At 45.5% G+C, this 24,602-nt stretch overlaps 16 non-coding genes across 16 annotated transcripts; 12 read left to right on the top strand and 4 right to left on the bottom strand.

Annotated features, from left to right (window-relative positions):
- The first annotated feature begins 507 nt into the window (after positions 1-507).
- Positions 508-614, top strand: LOC144764944 (U6 spliceosomal RNA). The gene has a single exon (XR_013596967.1). It is a non-coding gene; the product is annotated as a U6 spliceosomal RNA (small nuclear RNA).
- Positions 615-3,507: 2,893 nt separating this feature from the next.
- LOC144765353 (U6 spliceosomal RNA) lies at positions 3,508-3,614 on the top strand. Its single transcript, XR_013597354.1, has one exon. It is a non-coding gene; the product is annotated as a U6 spliceosomal RNA (small nuclear RNA).
- Positions 3,615-5,421: 1,807 nt separating this feature from the next.
- Positions 5,422-5,528, top strand: LOC144765307 (U6 spliceosomal RNA). The gene has a single exon (XR_013597310.1). It is a non-coding gene; the product is annotated as a U6 spliceosomal RNA (small nuclear RNA).
- A 1,010-nt stretch (positions 5,529-6,538) lies between these two features.
- Positions 6,539-6,611, bottom strand: TRNAR-ACG (transfer RNA arginine (anticodon ACG)). The gene has a single exon. It is a non-coding gene; the product is annotated as a tRNA-Arg (tRNA).
- Positions 6,612-7,329: 718 nt separating this feature from the next.
- On the top strand, positions 7,330-7,436 carry LOC144765352 (U6 spliceosomal RNA). The gene has a single exon (XR_013597353.1). It is a non-coding gene; the product is annotated as a U6 spliceosomal RNA (small nuclear RNA).
- A 2,895-nt stretch (positions 7,437-10,331) lies between these two features.
- Positions 10,332-10,438, top strand: LOC144765351 (U6 spliceosomal RNA). The gene has a single exon (XR_013597352.1). It is a non-coding gene; the product is annotated as a U6 spliceosomal RNA (small nuclear RNA).
- A 1,809-nt stretch (positions 10,439-12,247) lies between these two features.
- LOC144765306 (U6 spliceosomal RNA) lies at positions 12,248-12,354 on the top strand. Its single transcript, XR_013597309.1, has one exon. It is a non-coding gene; the product is annotated as a U6 spliceosomal RNA (small nuclear RNA).
- Positions 12,355-14,161: 1,807 nt separating this feature from the next.
- On the top strand, positions 14,162-14,268 carry LOC144765305 (U6 spliceosomal RNA). Its single transcript, XR_013597308.1, has one exon. It is a non-coding gene; the product is annotated as a U6 spliceosomal RNA (small nuclear RNA).
- A 1,010-nt stretch (positions 14,269-15,278) lies between these two features.
- On the bottom strand, positions 15,279-15,351 carry TRNAR-ACG (transfer RNA arginine (anticodon ACG)). Its single transcript has one exon. It is a non-coding gene; the product is annotated as a tRNA-Arg (tRNA).
- A 718-nt stretch (positions 15,352-16,069) lies between these two features.
- On the top strand, positions 16,070-16,176 carry LOC144765350 (U6 spliceosomal RNA). The gene has a single exon (XR_013597351.1). It is a non-coding gene; the product is annotated as a U6 spliceosomal RNA (small nuclear RNA).
- Positions 16,177-17,985: 1,809 nt separating this feature from the next.
- Positions 17,986-18,092, top strand: LOC144765304 (U6 spliceosomal RNA). The gene has a single exon (XR_013597307.1). It is a non-coding gene; the product is annotated as a U6 spliceosomal RNA (small nuclear RNA).
- Positions 18,093-19,112: 1,020 nt separating this feature from the next.
- Positions 19,113-19,185, bottom strand: TRNAR-ACG (transfer RNA arginine (anticodon ACG)). The gene has a single exon. It is a non-coding gene; the product is annotated as a tRNA-Arg (tRNA).
- A 718-nt stretch (positions 19,186-19,903) lies between these two features.
- LOC144765349 (U6 spliceosomal RNA) lies at positions 19,904-20,010 on the top strand. Its single transcript, XR_013597350.1, has one exon. It is a non-coding gene; the product is annotated as a U6 spliceosomal RNA (small nuclear RNA).
- Positions 20,011-21,817: 1,807 nt separating this feature from the next.
- Positions 21,818-21,924, top strand: LOC144765303 (U6 spliceosomal RNA). The gene has a single exon (XR_013597306.1). It is a non-coding gene; the product is annotated as a U6 spliceosomal RNA (small nuclear RNA).
- A 1,020-nt stretch (positions 21,925-22,944) lies between these two features.
- Positions 22,945-23,017, bottom strand: TRNAR-ACG (transfer RNA arginine (anticodon ACG)). Its single transcript has one exon. It is a non-coding gene; the product is annotated as a tRNA-Arg (tRNA).
- A 718-nt stretch (positions 23,018-23,735) lies between these two features.
- Positions 23,736-23,842, top strand: LOC144765348 (U6 spliceosomal RNA). Its single transcript, XR_013597349.1, has one exon. It is a non-coding gene; the product is annotated as a U6 spliceosomal RNA (small nuclear RNA).
- Positions 23,843-24,602: the final 760 nt, after the last annotated feature.

The raw sequence follows: 24,602 nt of genomic DNA, 5'->3' as shown, positions 1-24,602 counted from the left end.
TTTCTTAAATAGTCTGCATTAACATAATCATTTCCCGGTCTGTGTGGGGCTGAGCTTGTGAACTCCTTAGTAATTAGGCGGATACAACAAAAAGGGGTTTAATATTACAATACAGGTTAAAATTCAGACACCTTGTCGTAGGCTCACCTTGTCCGGGGACCCAGGCATGCTGCCTTTCCACTCTCAGAGCACTTCACCTAACCTACTGTGCAGCTGTTTCACCTTTAATATCACTGTTCCACAGGCAGCGTGATGTCACAATGCTCCTTGTCTGTAGCCCAAACCATGAGCCTTTGCAACCCTGACATAATCTACATACTTACGGTGTGTGAAGTCTTGGACCACAAATGCAGTGAAGAATAATAGATTGCTACTCTTCAGACATTTTTGCCCATTGGTTCAGATTTGAATGCTTACTGGCCATCTGAGCATCTCTGCCAGGCCACCCTATGTCTAGAGACTGTAGATTTAGAGAGTTTATAAACATTGTCAGTTCATCAATAAAGTGTGCTCGCTTCGGCAGCACATATACTAAAATTGGAACGATACAGAGAAGATTAGCATGGCCCCTGCGCAAGGATGACACGCAAATTCGTGAAGCGTTCCATATTTTAAACAGTTTTTAGGAGAGAAATCTTTTTTGTTTTCAAGACTAATTAAAATAATAAAGCAGGTTCCAGTCCTGTGTCATGTAATATGTATTTTTCAATTAGTCTCTCCTCAACATTTTTAATGTATTTGCCTTGCAGTAAAAAAGGTGCGCTCTATGTCCAGCTGCATTTAGCAAGGAAGCCTGCAGGACTTCTGGGACTTTTCTTTCTCTTTTTTAGCCTCCCTGTCATTATTCTTCACCACCCCTAAATCTATACTGCTACCAGTGATGAGTTGCTTTGTGGGAAGCAGGCGAAGAGAAGGGCAGGGCCTATGCAAATGATGGCCTCAGGGATGTCTGGGAGTCCCTTTCAGCAGTACTGTTAAAATCTGCCTTGCAACCAGATTGGTCGGGTAAGCTGAAAAACACCATGCCAGATTGGGCACAGGTCTCTAGGCGCTTGGAAGACATATTGGGTCTACATCCCTCAGTTTCTGAGCTCCAAGAAATGTTCACCCTCCACCCTAATAGAGAGGTCTTGGCCGATCATGGCCGAGAGGGGCCGAGAGGGGAAAAAGGTAGCAGGGCAAGATGCTCATGGTTCTGCTTTAATAATGGACCAACTTCCTCTCTCTCCTTAGCTGTGCTTCTGCCTGGCTACTGGGGCTACCAGTTGTAAGCCTGCAGCCCACAAGGAGCTGGTTTGTCCCTCTCACACATGTAAATGGGTAAGCATTCAATTGCACACACCTGCCTGCGTCCACAGACCCTTGCACACACACTTTTGTCAACAAGCTTTTTTTGTAGTTAAGAGAATCAGGGACCCATGTTGAAATACAAAAGCAGCACACCATGTGACGGCCATCACATAGAGTCCAGCAGCAAATGGGAAACGTTTAACTAGCCGTGGTCCTATTACTGGATCATCTTGTTCCTAGCCGGGAGAACACAGAGAGTCCGACTCCCCCCTTTCTACTCAGAGCCCACCGAAGTCATCTGCGGCGTACCTCAAGGCTCCTCACTCAGTCCCACCCTCTTCAACGTCTACATGAGTCCCCTCGCCTCCATCGCACGTCAACACAACCTCAACATCATCTCCTACGCCGACGACACCCAGCTAATCCTTTCCCTCACCAAAGACCCCAACACCGCCCAAAACAACCTTCACGAAGGTATGAAAGAAGTAGCCGAATGGATGAAACAGAGCCGCTTAAAACTCAACTCAGACAAAACGGAGGTGCTCATCCTTGGGTCCTCCCCCTCAGCTTGGGACGACTCCTGGTGGCCTTCCACTTTGGGATCAGCGCCCACACCCACGGACCATGCACGTAACCTTGGCTTCATTCTAGACTCCTCTCTCTCAATGTCCAGACAAGTCAACGCCGTATCGTCCTCCTGCTTCAACGTCCTTCGCATTCTCAAAAAGATCTTCCGCTGGATCCCCCTCGAAACAAGAAAGACTGTCACCCATGCACTGGTCACGAGTCGACTGGACTATGGCAACACTCTCTACGCCGGGATTACAACAAAATTGCAGAAAAAGCTCCAGCGCATCCAAAACGCATCAGTGAGACTCATATTAGACATCCCGCGCCAAGAGCACATCACCGGTCACTTAAAAAACCTCCACTGGCTTCCCGTCAACAAAAGAATTACTTTCCGCCTTCTTACCCACGCACACAAGGCCCTTTATAATCTAGGACCCGAATGCCTCAACACCCGACTGTCCTTTTACTATCCTACCCGCCAACTAAGATCATCCAATCAAGCCCTCGCCGCAGTCCCGCGCATCCGAAAAACCACCATGGGTGGCAGATCCTTCTCCTTCCTGGCTGCCAAGACCTGGAACTCACTCCCCACCCACCTCCGCCTTACTCAGAATCACATCTCCTTCAGAAAAGAACTGAAAACTTGGCTATTCGATAAACAGTGAACCCCTCCCTCTAGCGCCTTGAGACCCTCTGGGTGAGTAGTGCGCTTTATAAATGCCTGAACTTGAACTTGAACTTACTGCAGCTCTACCGTGGAACATCTGCTGGATGAGTCCTCCTGGATAATATTGAACCTACAACAAGTCTGAGGTAAATAAGAGTTCCACAGGAATATAATGAAACAGGGACCTACAACTCTTCCGAGCCAGATAGGAGTCAAACCTACAATCTTCTGATCCGTGGTCAGATGCGTTATCCAATGCGCCACTGGCCCTATGTAGACATACCCATCCTTTTGTCCTTAAGAGGGCTAGAAAGTGTGTGTGTGTGTGAAGGCACAAGGAAACCCATCTGACCTCCTGAAAGTCTGTTCTGTGAGGGTTTCCTAAGTTGTACAAAGGACTTTAGGAGAAGGAAGGACCTAAAATCTAGGCGAAATGGTCCTAGATCCAAGGAAATCTTTTAGATCAGGCTCAGTTTCTTAAATAGTCTGCATTAACATAATCAGTTCCCGGTCTTTGTGGGGCTGAGCTTGTGAACTCCTTAGTAATTAGGCGGATACAACAAAAAGGGGTTTAATATTACAATACAGGTTAAAATTCAGACACCTTGTCGTAGGCTCACCTTGTCCGGGGACCCAGGCATGCTGCCTTTCCACTCTCAGAGCACTTCACCTAACCTACTGTGCAGCTGTTTCACCTTTAATATCACTGTTCCACAGGCAGCGTGATGTCACAATGCTCCTTGTCTGTAGCCCAAACCATGAGCCTTTGCAACCCTGACATAATCTACATACTTACGGTGTGTGAAGTCTTGGACCACAAATGCAGAGAAGAATAATAGATTGCTATTCTTCAGACATTTTTGCCCATTGGTTCAGATTTGAATGCTTACTGGCCATCTGAGCATCTCTGCCAGGCCACCCTATGTCTAGAGACTGTAGATTTAGAGAGTTTATAAACATTGTCAGTTCATCAATAAAGTGTGCTCGCTTCGGCAGCACATATACTAAAATTGGAACGATACAGAGAAGATTAGCATGGCCCTGGCGCAAGGATGACATGCAAATTCGTGAAGCGTTCCATATTTTAAACAGTTTTTAGGAGAGAAATCTTTTTTGTTTTCAGGACTAATTAAAATAATAAAGCAGGTTCCAGTCCTGTGTCATGTAATATGTATTTTTCAATTAGTCTCTCCTCAACATTTTTTATGTATTTGCCTTGCAGTAAAAAAGGTGCGCTCTATGTCCAGCTGCATTTAGCAAGGAAGCCTGCAGGACTTCTGGGACTTTTCTTTCTCTTTTTCAGCCTCCCTGTCATTATTCTTCACCATCCCTAAATCTATACTGCTACCAGTGATGAGTTGCTTTGTGGGAAGCAGGACAAAGAGAAGGGCAGGGCCTATGCAAATGATGGCCTCAGGGATGTCTGGGAGTCCCTTTCAGCAGTACTGTTAAAATCTGCCTTGCAACCAGATTGGTCGGTTAAGCTGAAAAACACCATGCCAGATTGGGCACCAGGTCTCTAGGCGCTTGGAAGACATATTGGGTCTACATCCCTCAGTTTCTGAGGTCCAAGAAATGTTCACCCTCCACCCTAATAGAGAGGTCTTGGCCGATCGTGGCCGATCGTGGCTGAGAGGGGAAAAAGGTAGCAGGGCAAGATGCTCATGGTTCTGCTTTAATAATGGACCAACTTCCTCTCTCTCCTTAGCTGTGCTTCTGCCTGGTTACTGGGGCTACCAGTTGTAAGCCTGCAGCCCACAAGGATCTGGTTTGTCCCTCTCACACATGTAAATGGGTAAGCATTCAATTGCACACACCTGCCTGCGTCCACAGACCCTTGCACACACACTTTTGTCAACAAGCTTTTTTTGTAGTTTAGAGAATCAGGGACCCATGTTGAAATACAAAAGCAGCACACCACGTGACGGGTATCACATAGAGTCCAGCAGCAAATGGGAAATGTTTAACTAGCCGTGGTCCTATTACTGCAGCTCTACCGTGGAACATCTGCTGGATGAGTCCTCCTGGAGAATATTGAACCTACAACAAGTCTGAGGTAAATAAGAATTCCACAGGAATATAATGAAACAGGGACCTACAACTCTTCCGAGCCAGATAGGAGTCAAACCTACAGTCTTCTGATCCGTGGTCAGATGCGTTATCCATTGCGCCACTGGCCCTATGTAGACATACCCATCCTTTTGTCCTTAAGAGGGCTAGAAAGTGTGTGTGTGTGTGTGTGAAGGCACAAGGAAACCCATCTGACCTCCTGAAAGTCTGTTCTGTGAGGGTTTCCTAAGTTGTACAAAGGACTTTAGGAGAAGGAAGGACCTAAAATCTAGGCGAAATGGTCCTAGATCCAAGGAAATCTTTTAGATCAGGCTCAGTTTCTTAAATAGTCTGCATTAACATAATCAGTTCCCGGTCTGGGTGGGGCTGAGCTTGTGAACTCCTTAGTAATTAGGCGGATACAACAAAAAGGGGTTTAATATTACAATACAGGTTAAAATTCAGACACCTTGTCGTAGGCTCACCTTGTCCGGGGACCCAGGCATGCTGCCTTTCCACTCTCAGAGCACTTCACCTAACCTACTGTGCAGCTGTTTCACCTTTAATATCACTGTTCCACAGGCAGCGTGATGTCACAATGCTCCTTGTCTGTAGCCCAAACCATGAGCCTTTGCAACCCTGACATAATGTACATACTTACGGTGTGTGAAGTCTTGGACCACAAATGCAGTGAAGAATAATAGATTGCTACTCTTCAGACATTTTTGCCCATTGGTTCAGATTTGAATGCTTACTGGCCATCTGAGCATCTCTGCCAGGCCACCCTATGTCTAGAGACTGTAGATTTAGAGAGTTTATAAACATTGTCAGTTCATCAATAAAGTGTGCTCGCTTCGGCAGCACATATACTATAATTGGAACGATACAGAGAAGATTAGCATGGCCCCTGCGCAATGATGACACGCAAATTCGTGAAGCGTTCCATATTTTAAACAGTTTTTAGGAGAGAAATCTTTTTTGTTTTCAAGACTAATTAAAATGATAAAGCAGGTTCCAGTCCTGTGTCATGTAATATGTATTTTTCAATTAGTCTCTCCTCAACATTTTTAATGTATTTGCCTTGCAGTAAAAAAGGTGCGCTCTATGTCCAGCTGCATTTAGCAAGGAAGCCTGCAGGACTTCTGGGACTTTTCTTTCTCTTTTTCAGCCTCCCTGTCATTATTCTTCACCACCCCTAAATCTATACTGCTACCAGTGATGAGTTGCTTTGTGGGAAGCAGGACAAAGAGAAGGGCAGGGCCTATGCAAATGATGGCCTCAGGGATGTCTGGGAGTCCCTTTCAGCAGTACTGTTAAAATCTGCCTTGCAACCAGATTGGTCGGTTAAGCTGAAAAACACCATGCCAGATTGGGCACCAGGTCTCTAGGCGCTTGGAAGACATATTGGGTCTACATCCCTCAGTTTCTGAGGTCCAAGAAATGTTCACCCTCCACCCTAATAGAGAGATCGTGGCCGATCGTGGCTGAGAGGGGAAAAAGGTAGCAGGGCAAGATGCTCATGGTTCTGCTTTAATAATGGACCAACTTCCTCTCTCTCCTTAGCTGTGCTTCTGCCTGGCTACTGGGGCTACCAGTTGTAAGCCTGCAGCCCACAAGGAGCTGGTTTGTCCCTCTCACACATGTAAATGGGTAAGCATTCAATTGCACACACCTGCCTGCGTCCACAGACCCTTGCACACACACTTTTGTCAACAAGCTTTTTTTGTAGTTAAGAGAATCAGGGACCCTTGTTGAAATACAAAAGCACCACACCACGTGACGGCCATCACATAGAGTCCAGCAGCAAATGGGAAACGTTTAACTAGCCGTGGTCCTATTACTGCAGCTCTACCGTGGAACATCTGCTGGATGAGTCCTCCTGGAGAATATTGAACCTACAACAAGTCTGAGGTAAATAAGAATTCCACAGGAATATAATGAAACAGGGACCTACAACTCTTACGAGCCAGATAGGAGTCGAACCTACAATCTTATGATCCGTGGTCAGACGCGTTATCCATTGCGCCACTGGCCCTATGTAGACATACCCATCCTTTTGTCCTTAAGAGGGCTAGAAAGTGTGTGTGTGTGTGTGTGTGTGAAGGCACAAGGAAACCCATCTGACCTCCTGAAAGTCTGTTCTGTGAGGGTTACCTAAGTTGTACAAATGACTTTAGGAGAAGGAAGGACCTAAAATCTAGGCGAAATGGTCCTAGATCCAAGGAAATCTTTTAGATCAGGCTCAGTTTCTTAAATAGTCTGCATTAACATAATCATTTCCCGGTCTGTGTGGGGCTGAGCTTGTGAACTCCTTAGTAATTAGGCGGATACAACAAAAAGGGGTTTAATATTACAATACAGGTTAAAATTCAGACACCTTGTCGTAGGCTCACCTTGTCCGGGGACCCAGGCATGCTGCCTTTCCACTCTCAGAGCACTTCACCTAACCTACTGTGCAGCTGTTTCACCTTTAATATCACTGTTCCACAGGCAGCGTGATGTCACAATGCTCCTTGTCTGTAGCCCAAACCATGAGCCTTTGCAACCCTGACATAATCTACATACTTACGGTGTGTGAAGTCTTGGACCACAAATGCAGAGAAGAATAATAGATTGCTACTCTTCAGACATTTTTGCCCATTGGTTCAGATTTGAATGCTTACTGGCCATCTGAGCATCTCTGCCAGGCCACCCTATGTCTAGAGACTGTAGATTTAGAGAGTTTATAAACATTGTCAGTTCATCAATAAAGTGTGCTCGCTTCGGCAGCACATATACTAAAATTGGAACGATACAGAGAAGATTAGCATGGCCCTGGCGCAAGGATGACATGCAAATTCGTGAAGCGTTCCATATTTTAAACAGTTTTTAGGAGAGAAATCTTTTTTGTTTTCAGGACTAATTAAAATAATAAAGCAGTTTCCAGTCCTGTGTCATGTAATATGTATTTTTCAATTAGTCTCTCCTCAACATTTTTTATGTATTTGCCTTGCAGTAAAAAAGGTGCGCTCTATGTCCAGCTGCATTTAGCAAGGAAGCCTGCAGGACTTCTGGGACTTTTCTTTCTCTTTTTCAGCCTCCCTGTCATTATTCTTCACCACCCCTAAATCTATACTGCTACCAGTGATGAGTTGCTTTGTGGGAAGCAGGACAAAGAGAAGGGCAGGGCCTATGCAAATGATGGCCTCAGGGATGTCTGGGAGTCCCTTTCAGCAGTACTGTTAAAATCTGCCTTGCAACCAGATTGGTCGGTTAAGCTGAAAAACACCATGCCAGATTGGGCACCAGGTCTCTAGGCGCTTGGAAGACATATTGGGTCTACATCCCTCAGTTTCTGAGCTCCAAGAAATGTTCACCCTCCACCCTAATAGAGAGGTCTTGGCCGATCATGGCCGAGAGGGGCCGAGAGGGGAAAAAGGTAGCAGGGCAAGATGCTCATGGTTCTGCTTTAATAATGGACCAACTTCCTCTCTCTCCTTAGCTGTGCTTCTGCCTGGCTACTGGGGCTACCAGTTGTAAGCCTGCAGCCCACAAGGAGCTGGTTTGTCCCTCTCACACATGTAAATGGGTAAGCATTCAATTGCACACACCTGCCTGCGTCCACAGACCCTTGCACACACACTTTTGTCAACAAGCTTTTTTTGTAGTTAAGAGAATCAGGGACCCATGTTGAAATACAAAAGCAGCACACCATGTGACGGCCATCACATAGAGTCCAGCAGCAAATGGGAAACGTTTAACTAGCCGTGGTCCTATTACTGGATCATCTTGTTCCTAGCCGGGAGAACACAGAGAGTCCGACTCCCCCCTTTCTACTCAGAGCCCACCGAAGTCATCTGCGGCGTACCTCAAGGCTCCTCACTCAGTCCCACCCTCTTCAACGTCTACATGAGTCCCCTCGCCTCCATCGCACGTCAACACAACCTCAACATCATCTCCTACGCCGACGACACCCAGCTAATCCTTTCCCTCACCAAAGACCCCAACACCGCCCAAAACAACCTTCACGAAGGTATGAAAGAAGTAGCCGAATGGATGAAACAGAGCCGCTTAAAACTCAACTCAGACAAAACGGAGGTGCTCATCCTTGGGTCCTCCCCCTCAGCTTGGGACGACTCCTGGTGGCCTTCCACTTTGGGATCAGCGCCCACACCCACGGACCATGCACGTAACCTTGGCTTCATTCTAGACTCCTCTCTCTCAATGTCCAGACAAGTCAACGCCGTATCGTCCTCCTGCTTCAACGTCCTTCGCATTCTCAAAAAGATCTTCCGCTGGATCCCCCTCGAAACAAGAAAGACTGTCACCCATGCACTGGTCACGAGTCGACTGGACTATGGCAACACTCTCTACGCCGGGATTACAACAAAATTGCAGAAAAAGCTCCAGCGCATCCAAAACGCATCAGTGAGACTCATATTAGACATCCCGCGCCAAGAGCACATCACCGGTCACTTAAAAAACCTCCACTGGCTTCCCGTCAACAAAAGAATTACTTTCCGCCTTCTTACCCACGCACACAAGGCCCTTTATAATCTAGGACCCGAATGCCTCAACACCCGACTGTCCTTTTACTATCCTACCCGCCAACTAAGATCATCCAATCAAGCCCTCGCCGCAGTCCCGCGCATCCGAAAAACCACCATGGGTGGCAGATCCTTCTCCTTCCTGGCTGCCAAGACCTGGAACTCACTCCCCACCCACCTCCGCCTTACTCAGAATCACATCTCCTTCAGAAAAGAACTGAAAACTTGGCTATTCGATAAACAGTGAACCCCTCCCTCTAGCGCCTTGAGACCCTCTGGGTGAGTAGTGCGCTTTATAAATGCCTGAACTTGAACTTGAACTTACTGCAGCTCTACCGTGGAACATCTGCTGGATGAGTCCTCCTGGATAATATTGAACCTACAACAAGTCTGAGGTAAATAAGAGTTCCACAGGAATATAATGAAACAGGGACCTACAACTCTTCCGAGCCAGATAGGAGTCAAACCTACAATCTTCTGATCCGTGGTCAGATGCGTTATCCAATGCGCCACTGGCCCTATGTAGACATACCCATCCTTTTGTCCTTAAGAGGGCTAGAAAGTGTGTGTGTGTGTGAAGGCACAAGGAAACCCATCTGACCTCCTGAAAGTCTGTTCTGTGAGGGTTTCCTAAGTTGTACAAAGGACTTTAGGAGAAGGAAGGACCTAAAATCTAGGCGAAATGGTCCTAGATCCAAGGAAATCTTTTAGATCAGGCTCAGTTTCTTAAATAGTCTGCATTAACATAATCAGTTCCCGGTCTTTGTGGGGCTGAGCTTGTGAACTCCTTAGTAATTAGGCGGATACAACAAAAAGGGGTTTAATATTACAATACAGGTTAAAATTCAGACACCTTGTCGTAGGCTCACCTTGTCCGGGGACCCAGGCATGCTGCCTTTCCACTCTCAGAGCACTTCACCTAACCTACTGTGCAGCTGTTTCACCTTTAATATCACTGTTCCACAGGCAGCGTGATGTCACAATGCTCCTTGTCTGTAGCCCAAACCATGAGCCTTTGCAACCCTGACATAATCTACATACTTACGGTGTGTGAAGTCTTGGACCACAAATGCAGAGAAGAATAATAGATTGCTACTCTTCAGACATTTTTGCCCATTGGTTCAGATTTGAATGCTTACTGGCCATCTGAGCATCTCTGCCAGGCCACCCTATGTCTAGAGACTGTAGATTTAGAGAGTTTATAAACATTGTCAGTTCATCAATAAAGTGTGCTCGCTTCGGCAGCACATATACTAAAATTGGAACGATACAGAGAAGATTAGCATGGCCCTGGCGCAAGGATGACATGCAAATTCGTGAAGCGTTCCATATTTTAAACAGTTTTTAGGAGAGAAATCTTTTTTGTTTTCAGGACTAATTAAAATAATAAAGCAGGTTCCAGTCCTGTGTCATGTAATATGTATTTTTCAATTAGTCTCTCCTCAACATTTTTTATGTATTTGCCTTGCAGTAAAAAAGGTGCGCTCTATGTCCAGCTGCATTTAGCAAGGAAGCCTGCAGGACTTCTGGGACTTTTCTTTCTCTTTTTCAGCCTCCCTGTCATTATTCTTCACCATCCCTAAATCTATACTGCTACCAGTGATGAGTTGCTTTGTGGGAAGCAGGACAAAGAGAAGGGCAGGGCCTATGCAAATGATGGCCTCAGGGATGTCTGGGAGTCCCTTTCAGCAGTACTGTTAAAATCTGCCTTGCAACCAGATTGGTCGGTTAAGCTGAAAAACACCATGCCAGATTGGGCACCAGGTCTCTAGGCGCTTGGAAGACATATTGGGTCTACATCCCTCAGTTTCTGAGGTCCAAGAAATGTTCACCCTCCACCCTAATAGAGAGGTCTTGGCCGATCGTGGCCGATCGTGGCTGAGAGGGGAAAAAGGTAGCAGGGCAAGATGCTCATGGTTCTGCTTTAATAATGGACCAACTTCCTCTCTCTCCTTAGCTGTGCTTCTGCCTGGTTACTGGGGCTACCAGTTGTAAGCCTGCAGCCCACAAGGATCTGGTTTGTCCCTCTCACACATGTAAATGGGTAAGCATTCAATTGCACACACCTGCCTGCGTCCACAGACCCTTGCACACACACTTTTGTCAACAAGCTTTTTTTGTAGTTTAGAGAATCAGGGACCCATGTTGAAATACAAAAGCAGCACACCACGTGACGGGTATCACATAGAGTCCAGCAGCAAATGGGAAATGTTTAACTAGCCGTGGTCCTATTACTGCAGCTCTACCGTGGAACATCTGCTGGATGAGTCCTCCTGGAGAATATTGAACCTACAACAAGTCTGAGGTAAATAAGAATTCCACAGGAATATAATGAAACAGGGACCTACAACTCTTCCGAGCCAGATAGGAGTCAAACCTACAATCTTCTGATCCATGGTCAGATGCGTTATCCATTACGCCACTGGCCCTATGTAGACATACCCATCCTTTTGTCCTTAAGAGGGCTAGAAAGTGTGTGTGTGTGTGTGTGTGAAGGCACAAGGAAACCCATCTGACCTCCTGAAAGTCTGTTCTGTGAGGGTTTCCTAAGTTGTACAAAGGACTTTAGGAGAAGGAAGGACCTAAAATCTAGGCGAAATGGTCCTAGATCCAAGGAAATCTTTTAGATCAGGCTCAGTTTCTTAAATAGTCTGCATTAACATAATCAGTTCCCGGTCTGGGTGGGGCTGAGCTTGTGAACTCCTTAGTAATTAGGCGGATACAACAAAAAGGGGTTTAATATTACAATACAGGTTAAAATTCAGACACCTTGTCGTAGGCTCACCTTGTCCGGGGACCCAGGCATGCTGCCTTTCCACTCTCAGAGCACTTCACCTAACCTACTGTGCAGCTGTTTCACCTTTAATATCACTGTTCCACAGGCAGCGTGATGTCACAATGCTCCTTGTCTGTAGCCCAAACCATGAGCCTTTGCAACCCTGACATAATGTACATACTTACGGTGTGTGAAGTCTTGGACCACAAATGCAGTGAAGAATAATAGATTGCTACTCTTCAGACATTTTTGCCCATTGGTTCAGATTTGAATGCTTACTGGCCATCTGAGCATCTCTGCCAGGCCACCCTATGTCTAGAGACTGTAGATTTAGAGAGTTTATAAACATTGTCAGTTCATCAATAAAGTGTGCTCGCTTCGGCAGCACATATACTATAATTGGAACGATACAGAGAAGATTAGCATGGCCCCTGCGCAATGATGACACGCAAATTCGTGAAGCGTTCCATATTTTAAACAGTTTTTAGGAGAGAAATCTTTTTTGTTTTAAAGACTAATTAAAATGATAAAGCAGGTTCCAGTCCTGTGTCATGTAATATGTATTTTTCAATTAGTCTCTCCTCAACATTTTTAATGTATTTGCCTTGCAGTAAAAAAGGTGCGCTCTATGTCCAGCTGCATTTAGCAAGGAAGCCTGCAGGACTTCTGGGACTTTTCTTTCTCTTTTTCAGCCTCCCTGTCATTATTCTTCACCACCCCTAAATCTATACTGCTACCAGTGATGAGTTGCTTTGTGGGAAGCAGGACAAAGAGAAGGGCAGGGCCTATGCAAATGATGGCCTCAGGGATGTCTGGGAGTCCCTTTCAGCAGTACTGTTAAAATCTGCCTTGCAACCAGATTGGTCGGTTAAGCTGAAAAACACCATGCCAGATTGGGCACCAGGTCTCTAGGCGCTTGGAAGACATATTGGGTCTACATCCCTCAGTTTCTGAGGTCCAAGAAATGTTCACCCTCCACCCTAATAGAGAGGTCTTGGCCGATCGTGGCCGATCGTGGCTGAGAGGGGAAAAAGGTAGCAGGGCAAGATGCTCATGGTTCTGCTTTAATAATGGACCAACTTCCTCTCTCTCCTTAGCTGTGCTTCTGCCTGGTTACTGGGGCTACCAGTTGTAAGCCTGCAGCCCACAAGGATCTGGTTTGTCCCTCTCACACATGTAAATGGGTAAGCATTCAATTGCACACACCTGCCTGCGTCCACAGACCCTTGCACACACACTTTTGTCAACAAGCTTTTTTTGTAGTTTAGAGAATCAGGGACCCATGTTGAAATACAAAAGCAGCACACCACGTGACGGGTATCACATAGAGTCCAGCAGCAAATGGGAAATGTTTAACTAGCCGTGGTCCTATTACTGCAGCTCTACCGTGGAACATCTGCTGGATGAGTCCTCCTGGAGAATATTGAACCTACAACAAGTCTGAGGTAAATAAGAATTCCACAGGAATATAATGAAACAGGGACCTACAACTCTTCCGAGCCAGATAGGAGTCAAACCTACAGTCTTCTGATCCGTGGTCAGATGCGTTATCCATTGCGCCACTGGCCCTATGTAGACATACCCATCCTTTTGTCCTTAAGAGGGCTAGAAAGTGTGTGTGTGTGTGTGTGAAGGCACAAGGAAACCCATCTGACCTCCTGAAAGTCTGTTCTGTGAGGGTTTCCTAAGTTGTACAAAGGACTTTAGGAGAAGGAAGGACCTAAAATCTAGGCGAAATGGTCCTAGATCCAAGGAAATCTTTTAGATCAGGCTCAGTTTCTTAAATAGTCTGCATTAACATAATCAGTTCCCGGTCTGGGTGGGGCTGAGCTTGTGAACTCCTTAGTAATTAGGCGGATACAACAAAAAGGGGTTTAATATTACAATACAGGTTAAAATTCAGACACCTTGTCGTAGGCTCACCTTGTCCGGGGACCCAGGCATGCTGCCTTTCCACTCTCAGAGCACTTCACCTAACCTACTGTGCAGCTGTTTCACCTTTAATATCACTGTTCCACAGGCAGCGTGATGTCACAATGCTCCTTGTCTGTAGCCCAAACCATGAGCCTTTGCAACCCTGACATAATGTACATACTTACGGTGTGTGAAGTCTTGGACCACAAATGCAGTGAAGAATAATAGATTGCTACTCTTCAGACATTTTTGCCCATTGGTTCAGATTTGAATGCTTACTGGCCATCTGAGCATCTCTGCCAGGCCACCCTATGTCTAGAGACTGTAGATTTAGAGAGTTTATAAACATTGTCAGTTCATCAATAAAGTGTGCTCGCTTCGGCAGCACATATACTATAATTGGAACGATACAGAGAAGATTAGCATGGCCCCTGCGCAATGATGACACGCAAATTCGTGAAGCGTTCCATATTTTAAACAGTTTTTAGGAGAGAAATCTTTTTTGTTTTAAAGACTAATTAAAATGATAAAGCAGGTTCCAGTCCTGTGTCATGTAATATGTATTTTTCAATTAGTCTCTCCTCAACATTTTTAATGTATTTGCCTTGCAGTAAAAAAGGTGCGCTCTATGTCCAGCTGCATTTAGCAAGGAAGCCTGCAGGACTTCTGGGACTTTTCTTTCTCTTTTTCAGCCTCCCTGTCATTATTCTTCACCACCCCTAAATCTATACTGCTACCAGTGATGAGTTGCTTTGTGGGAAGCAGGACAAAGAGAAGGGCAGGGCCTATGCAAATGATGGCCTCAGGGATGTCTGGGAGTCCCTTTCAGCAGTACTGTTAAAATCTGCCTTGCAACCAGATTGGTCGGTTAAGCTGAAAAACACCATGCCAGATTGGGCACCAGGTCTCTAGGCGCTTGGAAGACATATTGGGTCTACATCCCTCAGTTTCTGAGGTCCAAGAAATGTTCACCCTCCACCCTAATAGAGAGATCGTGGCCGATCGTGGCTGAGAGGGGAAAAAGGTAGCAGGGCAAGATGCTCATGGTTCTGCTTTAATAATGGACCAACTTCCTCTCTCTCCTTAGCTGTGCTTCTGCCTGGCTACTGGGGCTACCAGTTGTAAGCCTGCAGCCCACAAGGAGCTGGTTTGTCCCTCTCACACATGTAAATGGGTAAGCATTCAATTGCACACACCTGCCTGCGTCCACAGACCCTTGCACACACACTTTTGTCAACAAGCTTTTTTTGTAGTTAAGAGAATCAGGGACCCTTGTTGAAATACAAAAGCACCACACCACGTGACGGCCATCACATAGAGTCCAGCAGCAAATGGGAAACGTTTAACTAGCCGTGGTCCTATTACTGCAGCTCTACCGTGGAACATCTGCTGGATGAGTCCTCCTGGAGAATATTGAACCTACAACAAGTCTGAGGTAAATAAGAATTCCACAGGAATATAATGAAACAGGGACCTACAACTCTTACGAGCCAGATAGGAGTCGAACCTACAATCTTATGATCCGTGGTCAGACGCGTTATCCATTGCGCCACTGGCCCTATGTAGACATACCCATCCTTTTGTCCTTAAGAGGGCTAGAAAGTGTGTGTGTGTGTGTGTGTGTGAAGGCACAAGGAAACCCATCTGACCTCCTGAAAGTCTGTTCTGTGAGGGTTACCTAAGTTGTACAAATGACTTTAGGAGAAGGAAGGACCTAAAATCTAGGCGAAATGGTCCTAGATCCAAGGAAATCTTTTAGATCAGGCTCAGTTTCTTAAATAGTCTGCATTAACATAATCATTTCCCGGTCTGTGTGGGGCTGAGCTTGTGAACTCCTTAGTAATTAGGCGGATACAACAAAAAGGGGTTTAATATTACAATACAGGTTAAAATTCAGACACCTTGTCGTAGGCTCACCTTGTCCGGGGACCCAGGCATGCTGCCTTTCCACTCTCAGAGCACTTCACCTAACCTACTGTGCAGCTGTTTCACCTTTAATATCACTGTTCCACAGGCAGCGTGATGTCACAATGCTCCTTGTCTGTAGCCCAAACCATGAGCCTTTGCAACCCTGACATAATCTACATACTTACGGTGTGTGAAGTCTTGGACCACAAATGCAGAGAAGAATAATAGATTGCTACTCTTCAGACATTTTTGCCCATTGGTTCAGATTTGAATGCTTACTGGCCATCTGAGCATCTCTGCCAGGCCACCCTATGTCTAGAGACTGTAGATTTAGAGAGTTTATAAACATTGTCAGTTCATCAATAAAGTGTGCTCGCTTCGGCAGCACATATACTAAAATTGGAACGATACAGAGAAGATTAGCATGGCCCTGGCGCAAGGATGACATGCAAATTCGTGAAGCGTTCCATATTTTAAACAGTTTTTAGGAGAGAAATCTTTTTTGTTTTCAGGACTAATTAAAATAATAAAGCAGTTTCCAGTCCTGTGTCATGTAATATGTATTTTTCAATTAGTCTCTCCTCAACATTTTTTATGTATTTGCCTTGCAGTAAAAAAGGTGCGCTCTATGTCCAGCTGCATTTAGCAAGGAAGCCTGCAGGACTTCTGGGACTTTTCTTTCTCTTTTTCAGCCTCCCTGTCATTATTCTTCACCATCCCTAAATCTATACTGCTACCAGTGATGAGTTGCTTTGTGGGAAGCAGGACAAAGAGAAGGGCAGGGCCTATGCAAATGATGGCCTCAGGGATGTCTGGGAGTCCCTTTCAGCAGTACTGTTAAAATCTGCCTTGCAACCAGATTGGTCGGTTAAGCTGAAAAACACCATGCCAGATTGGGCACCAGGTCTCTAGGCGCTTGGAAGACATATTGGGTCTACATCCCTCAGTTTCTGAGGTCCAAGAAATGTTCACCCTCCACCCTAATAGAGAGGTCTTGGCCGATCGTGGCCGATCGTGGCTGAGAGGGGAAAAAGGTAGCAGGGCAAGATGCTCATGGTTCTGCTTTAATAATGGACCAACTTCCTCTCTCTCCTTAGCTGTGCTTCTGCCTGGTTACTGGGGCTACCAGTTGTAAGCCTGCAGCCCACAAGGATCTGGTTTGTCCCTCTCACACATGTAAATGGGTAAGCATTCAATTGCACACACCTGCCTGCGTCCACAGACCCTTGCACACACACTTTTGTCAACAAGCTTTTTTTGTAGTTTAGAGAATCAGGGACCCATGTTGAAATACAAAAGCAGCACACCACGTGACGGGTATCACATAGAGTCCAGCAGCAAATGGGAAATGTTTAACTAGCCGTGGTCCTATTACTGCAGCTCTACCGTGGAACATCTGCTGGATGAGTCCTCCTGGAGAATATTGAACCTACAACAAGTCTGAGGTAAATAAGAATTCCACAGGAATATAATGAAACAGGGACCTACAACTCTTCCGAGCCAGATAGGAGTCAAACCTACAATCTTCTGATCCATGGTCAGATGCGTTATCCATTACGCCACTGGCCCTATGTAGACATACCCATCCTTTTGTCCTTAAGAGGGCTAGAAAGTGTGTGTGTGTGTGTGTGTGAAGGCACAAGGAAACCCATCTGACCTCCTGAAAGTCTGTTCTGTGAGGGTTTCCTAAGTTGTACAAAGGACTTTAGGAGAAGGAAGGACCTAAAATCTAGGCGAAATGGTCCTAGATCCAAGGAAATCTTTTAGATCAGGCTCAGTTTCTTAAATAGTCTGCATTAACATAATCAGTTCCCGGTCTGGGTGGGGCTGAGCTTGTGAACTCCTTAGTAATTAGGCGGATACAACAAAAAGGGGTTTAATATTACAATACAGGTTAAAATTCAGACACCTTGTCGTAGGCTCACCTTGTCCGGGGACCCAGGCATGCTGCCTTTCCACTCTCAGAGCACTTCACCTAACCTACTGTGCAGCTGTTTCACCTTTAATATCACTGTTCCACAGGCAGCGTGATGTCACAATGCTCCTTGTCTGTAGCCCAAACCATGAGCCTTTGCAACCCTGACATAATGTACATACTTACGATGTGTGAAGTCTTGGACCACAAATGCAGTGAAGAATAATAGATTGCTACTCTTCAGACATTTTTGCCCATTGGTTCAGATTTGAATGCTTACTGGCCATCTGAGCATCTCTGCCAGGCCACCCTATGTCTAGAGACTGTAGATTTAGAGAGTTTATAAACATTGTCAGTTCATCAATAAAGTGTGCTCGCTTCGGCAGCACATATACTATAATTGGAACGATACAGAGAAGATTAGCATGGCCCCTGCGCAATGATGACACGCAAATTCGTGAAGCGTTCCATATTTTAAACAGTTTTTAGGAGAGAAATCTTTTTTGTTTTAAAGACTAATTAAAATGATAAAGCAGGTTCCAGTCCTGTGTCATGTAATATGTATTTTTCAATTAGTCTCTCCTCAACATTTTTAATGTATTTGCCTTGCAGTAAAAAAGGTGCGCTCTATGTCCAGCTGCATTTAGCAAGGAAGCCTGCAGGACTTCTGGGACTTTTCTTTCTCTTTTTCAGCCTCCCTGTCATTATTCTTCACCACCCCTAAATCTATACTGCTACCAGTGATGAGTTGCTTTGTGGGAAGCAGGACAAAGAGAAGGGCAGGGCCTATGCAAATGATGGCCTCAGGGATGTCTGGGAGTCCCTTTCAGCAGTACTGTTAAAATCTGCCTTGCAACCAGATTGGTCGGTTAAGCTGAAAAACACCATGCCAGATTGGGCACCAGGTCTCTAGGCGCTTGGAAGACATATTGGGTCTACATCCCTCAGTTTCTGAGGTCCAAGAAATGTTCACCCTCCACCCTAATAGAGAGATCGTGGCCGATCGTGGCCGATCGTGGCTGAGAGGGGAAAAAGGTAGCAGGGCAAGATGCTCATGGTTCTGCTTTAATAATGGACCAACTTCCTCTCTCTCCTTAGCTGTGCTTCTGCCTGGCTACTGGGGCTACCAGTTGTAAGCCTGCAGCCCACAAGGAGCTGGTTTGTCCCTCTCACACATGTAAATGGGTAAGCATTCAATTGCACACACCTGCCTGCGTCCACAGACCCTTGCACACACACTTTTGTCAACAAGCTTTTTTTGTAGTTAAGAGAATCAGGGACCCTTGTTGAAATACAAAAGCACCACACCACGTGACGGCCATCACATAGAGTCCAGCAGCAAATGGGAAACGTTTAACTAGCCGTGGTCCTATTACTGCAGCTCTACCGTGGAACATCTGCTGGATGAGTCCTCCTGGAGAATATTGAACCTACAACAAGTCTGAGGTAAATAAGAATTCCACAGGAATATAATGAAACAGGGACCTACAACTCTTACGAGCCAGATAGGAGTCGAACCTACAATCTTATGATCCGTGGTCAGACGCGTTATCCATTGCGCCACTGGCCCTATGTAGACATACCCATCCTTTTGTCCTTAAGAGGGCTAGAAAGTGTGTGTGTGTGTGTGTGTGTGAAGGCACAAGGAAACCCATCTGACCTCCTGAAAGTCTGTTCTGTGAGGGTTACCTAAGTTGTACAAATGACTTTAGGAGAAGGAAGGACCTAAAATCTAGGCGAAATGGTCCTAGATCCAAGGAAATCTTTTAGATCAGGCTCAGTTTCTTAAATAGTCTGCATTAACATAATCATTTCCCGGTCTGTGTGGGGCTGAGCTTGTGAACTCCTTAGTAATTAGGCGGATACAACAAAAAGGGGTTTAATATTACAATACAGGTTAAAATTCAGACACCTTGTCGTAGGCTCACCTTGTCCGGGGACCCAGGCATGCTGCCTTTCCACTCTCAGAGCACTTCACCTAACCTACTGTGCAGCTGTTTCACCTTTAATATCACTGTTCCACAGGCAGCGTGATGTCACAATGCTCCTTGTCTGTAGCCCAAACCATGAGCCTTTGCAACCCTGACATAATCTACATACTTACGGTGTGTGAAGTCTTGGACCACAAATGCAGAGAAGAATAATAGATTGCTACTCTTCAGACATTTTTGCCCATTGGTTCAGATTTGAATGCTTACTGGCCATCTGAGCATCTCTGCCAGGCCACCCTATGTCTAGAGACTGTAGATTTAGAGAGTTTATAAACATTGTCAGTTCATCAATAAAGTGTGCTCGCTTCGGCAGCACATATACTAAAATTGGAACGATACAGAGAAGATTAGCATGGCCCTGGCGCAAGGATGACATGCAAATTCGTGAAGCGTTCCATATTTTAAACAGTTTTTAGGAGAGAAATCTTTTTTGTTTTCAGGACTAATTAAAATAATAAAGCAGTTTCCAGTCCTGTGTCATGTAATATGTATTTTTCAATTAGTCTCTCCTCAACATTTTTTATGTATTTGCCTTGCAGTAAAAAAGGTGCGCTCTATGTCCAGCTGCATTTAGCAAGGAAGCCTGCAGGACTTCTGGGACTTTTCTTTCTCTTTTTCAGCCTCCCTGTCATTATTCTTCACCATCCCTAAATCTATACTGCTACCAGTGATGAGTTGCTTTGTGGGAAGCAGGACAAAGAGAAGGGCAGGGCCTATGCAAATGATGGCCTCAGGGATGTCTGGGAGTCCCTTTCAGCAGTACTGTTAAAATCTGCCTTGCAACCAGATTGGTCGGTTAAGCTGAAAAACACCATGCCAGATTGGGCACCAGGTCTCTAGGCGCTTGGAAGACATATTGGGTCTACATCCCTCAGTTTCTGAGGTCCAAGAAATGTTCACCCTCCACCCTAATAGAGAGGTCTTGGCCGATCGTGGCCGATCGTGGCTGAGAGGGGAAAAAGGTAGCAGGGCAAGATGCTCATGGTTCTGCTTTAATAATGGACCAACTTCCTCTCTCTCCTTAGCTGTGCTTCTGCCTGGTTACTGGGGCTACCAGTTGTAAGCCTGCAGCCCACAAGGATCTGGTTTGTCCCTCTCACACATGTAAATGGGTAAGCATTCAATTGCACACACCTGCCTGCGTCCACAGACCCTTGCACACACACTTTTGTCAACAAGCTTTTTTTGTAGTTTAGAGAATCAGGGACCCATGTTGAAATACAAAAGCAGCACACCACGTGACGGGTATCACATAGAGTCCAGCAGCAAATGGGAAATGTTTAACTAGCCGTGGTCCTATTACTGCAGCTCTACCGTGGAACATCTGCTGGATGAGTCCTCCTGGAGAATATTGAACCTACAACAAGTCTGAGGTAAATAAGAATTCCACAGGAATATAATGAAACAGGGACCTACAACTCTTCCGAGCCAGATAGGAGTCAAACCTACAATCTTCTGATCCATGGTCAGATGCGTTATCCATTACGCCACTGGCCCTATGTAGACATACCCATCCTTTTGTCCTTAAGAGGGCTAGAAAGTGTGTGTGTGTGTGTGTGAAGGCACAAGGAAACCCATCTGACCTCCTGAAAGTCTGTTCTGTGAGGGTTTCCTAAGTTGTACAAAGGACTTTAGGAGAAGGAAGGACCTAAAATCTAGGCGAAATGGTCCTAGATCCAAGGAAATCTTTTAGATCAGGCTCAGTTTCTTAAATAGTCTGCATTAACATAATCAGTTCCCGGTCTGGGTGGGGCTGAGCTTGTGAACTCCTTAGTAATTAGGCGGATACAACAAAAAGGGGTTTAATATTACAATACAGGTTAAAATTCAGACACCTTGTCGTAGGCTCACCTTGTCCGGGGACCCAGGCATGCTGCCTTTCCACTCTCAGAGCACTTCACCTAACCTACTGTGCAGCTGTTTCACCTTTAATATCACTGTTCCACAGGCAGCGTGATGTCACAATGCTCCTTGTCTGTAGCCCAAACCATGAGCCTTTGCAACCCTGACATAATGTACATACTTACGGTGTGTGAAGTCTTGGACCACAAATGCAGTGAAGAATAATAGATTGCTACTCTTCAGACATTTTTGCCCATTGGTTCAGATTTGAATGCTTACTGGCCATCTGAGCATCTCTGCCAGGCCACCCTATGTCTAGAGACTGTAGATTTAGAGAGTTTATAAACATTGTCAGTTCATCAATAAAGTGTGCTCGCTTCGGCAGCACATATACTATAATTGGAACGATACAGAGAAGATTAGCATGGCCCCTGCGCAATGATGACACGCAAATTCGTGAAGCGTTCCATATTTTAAACAGTTTTTAGGAGAGAAATCTTTTTTGTTTTCAAGACTAATTAAAATGATAAAGCAGGTTCCAGTCCTGTGTCATGTAATATGTATTTTTCAATTAGTCTCTCCTCAACATTTTTAATGTATTTGCCTTGCAGTAAAAAAGGTGCGCTCTATGTCCAGCTGCATTTAGCAAGGAAGCCTGCAGGACTTCTGGGACTTTTCTTTCTCTTTTTCAGCCTCCCTGTCATTATTCTTCACCACCCCTAAATCTATACTGCTACCAGTGATGAGTTGCTTTGTGGGAAGCAGGACAAAGAGAAGGGCAGGGCCTATGCAAATGATGGCCTCAGGGATGTCTGGGAGTCCCTTTCAGCAGTACTGTTAAAATCTGCCTTGCAACCAGATTGGTCGGTTAAGCTGAAAAACACCATGCCAGATTGGGCACCAGGTCTCTAGGCGCTTGGAAGACATATTGGGTCTACATCCCTCAGTTTCTGAGGTCCAAGAAATGTTCACCCTCCACCCTAATAGAGAGATCGTGGCCGATCGTGGCCGATCGTGGCTGAGAGGGGAAAAAGGTAGCAGGGCAAGATGCTCATGGTTCTGCTTTAATAATGGACCAACTTCCTCTCTCTCCTTAGCTGTGCTTCTGCCTGGCTACTGGGGCTACCAGTTGTAAGCCTGCAGCCCACAAGGAGCTGGTTTGTCCCTCTCACACATGTAAATGGGTAAGCATTCAATTGCACACACCTGCCTGCGTCCACAGACCCTTGCACACACACTTTTGTCAACAAGCTTTTTTTGTAGTTAAGAGAATCAGGGACCCTTGTTGAAATACAAAAGCACCACACCACGTGACGGCCATCACATAGAGTCCAGCAGCAAATGGGAAACGTTTAACTAGCCGTGGTCCTATTACTGCAGCTCTACCGTGGAACATCTGCTGGATGAGTCCTCCTGGAGAATATTGAACCTACAACAAGTCTGAGGTAAATAAGAATTCCACAGGAATATAATGAAACAGGGACCTACAACTCTTACGAGCCAGATAGGAGTCGAACCTACAATCTTATGATCCGTGGTCAGACGCGTTATCCATTGCGCCACTGGCCCTATGTAGACATACCCATCCTTTTGTCCTTAAGAGGGCTAGAAAGTGTGTGTGTGTGTGTGTGTGTGAAGGCACAAGGAAACCCATCTGACCTCCTGAAAGTCTGTTCTGTGAGGGTTACCTAAGTTGTACAAATGACTTTAGGAGAAGGAAGGACCTAAAATCTAGGCGAAATGGTCCTAGATCCAAGGAAATCTTTTAGATCAGGCTCAGTTTCTTAAATAGTCTGCATTAACATAATCATTTCCCGGTCTGTGTGGGGCTGAGCTTGTGAACTCCTTAGTAATTAGGCGGATACAACAAAAAGGGGTTTAATATTACAATACAGGTTAAAATTCAGACACCTTGTCGTAGGCTCACCTTGTCCGGGGACCCAGGCATGCTGCCTTTCCACTCTCAGAGCACTTCACCTAACCTACTGTGCAGCTGTTTCACCTTTAATATCACTGTTCCACAGGCAGCGTGATGTCACAATGCTCCTTGTCTGTAGCCCAAACCATGAGCCTTTGCAACCCTGACATAATCTACATACTTACGGTGTGTGAAGTCTTGGACCACAAATGCAGAGAAGAATAATAGATTGCTACTCTTCAGACATTTTTGCCCATTGGTTCAGATTTGAATGCTTACTGGCCATCTGAGCATCTCTGCCAGGCCACCCTATGTCTAGAGACTGTAGATTTAGAGAGTTTATAAACATTGTCAGTTCATCAATAAAGTGTGCTCGCTTCGGCAGCACATATACTAAAATTGGAACGATACAGAGAAGATTAGCATGGCCCTGGCGCAAGGATGACATGCAAATTCGTGAAGCGTTCCATATTTTAAACAGTTTTTAGGAGAGAAATCTTTTTTGTTTTCAGGACTAATTAAAATAATAAAGCAGTTTCCAGTCCTGTGTCATGTAATATGTATTTTTCAATTAGTCTCTCCTCAACATTTTTTATGTATTTGCCTTGCAGTAAAAAAGGTGCGCTCTATGTCCAGCTGCATTTAGCAAGGAAGCCTGCAGGACTTCTGGGACTTTTCTTTCTCTTTTTCAGCCTCCCTGTCATTATTCTTCACCATCCCTAAATCTATACTGCTACCAGTGATGAGTTGCTTTGTGGGAAGCAGGACAAAGAGAAGGGCAGGGCCTATGCAAATGATGGCCTCAGGGATGTCTGGGAGTCCCTTTCAGCAGTACTGTTAAAATCTGCCTTGCAACCAGATTGGTCGGTTAAGCTGAAAAACACCATGCCAGATTGGGCACCAGGTCTCTAGGCGCTTGGAAGACATATTGGGTCTACATCCCTCAGTTTCTGAGGTCCAAGAAATGTTCACCCTCCACCCTAATAGAGAGGTCTTGGCCGATCGTGGCCGATCGTGGCTGAGAGGGGAAAAAGGTAGCAGGGCAAGATGCTCATGGTTCTGCTTTAATAATGGACCAACTTCCTCTCTCTCCTTAGCTGTGCTTCTGCCTGGTTACTGGGGCTACCAGTTGTAAGCCTGCAGCCCACAAGGATCTGGTTTGTCCCTCTCACACATGTAAATGGGTAAGCATTCAATTGCACACACCTGCCTGCGTCCACAGACCCTTGCACACAC

This window comes from Lissotriton helveticus, chromosome 6 (genome assembly GCF_964261635.1).
Source record: "Lissotriton helveticus chromosome 6, aLisHel1.1, whole genome shotgun sequence".
In the NCBI taxonomy this organism is placed as follows: Eukaryota; Metazoa; Chordata; class Amphibia; order Caudata; family Salamandridae; genus Lissotriton; species Lissotriton helveticus.
This window is presented reverse-complemented; position numbering and strand designations above follow the sequence as displayed.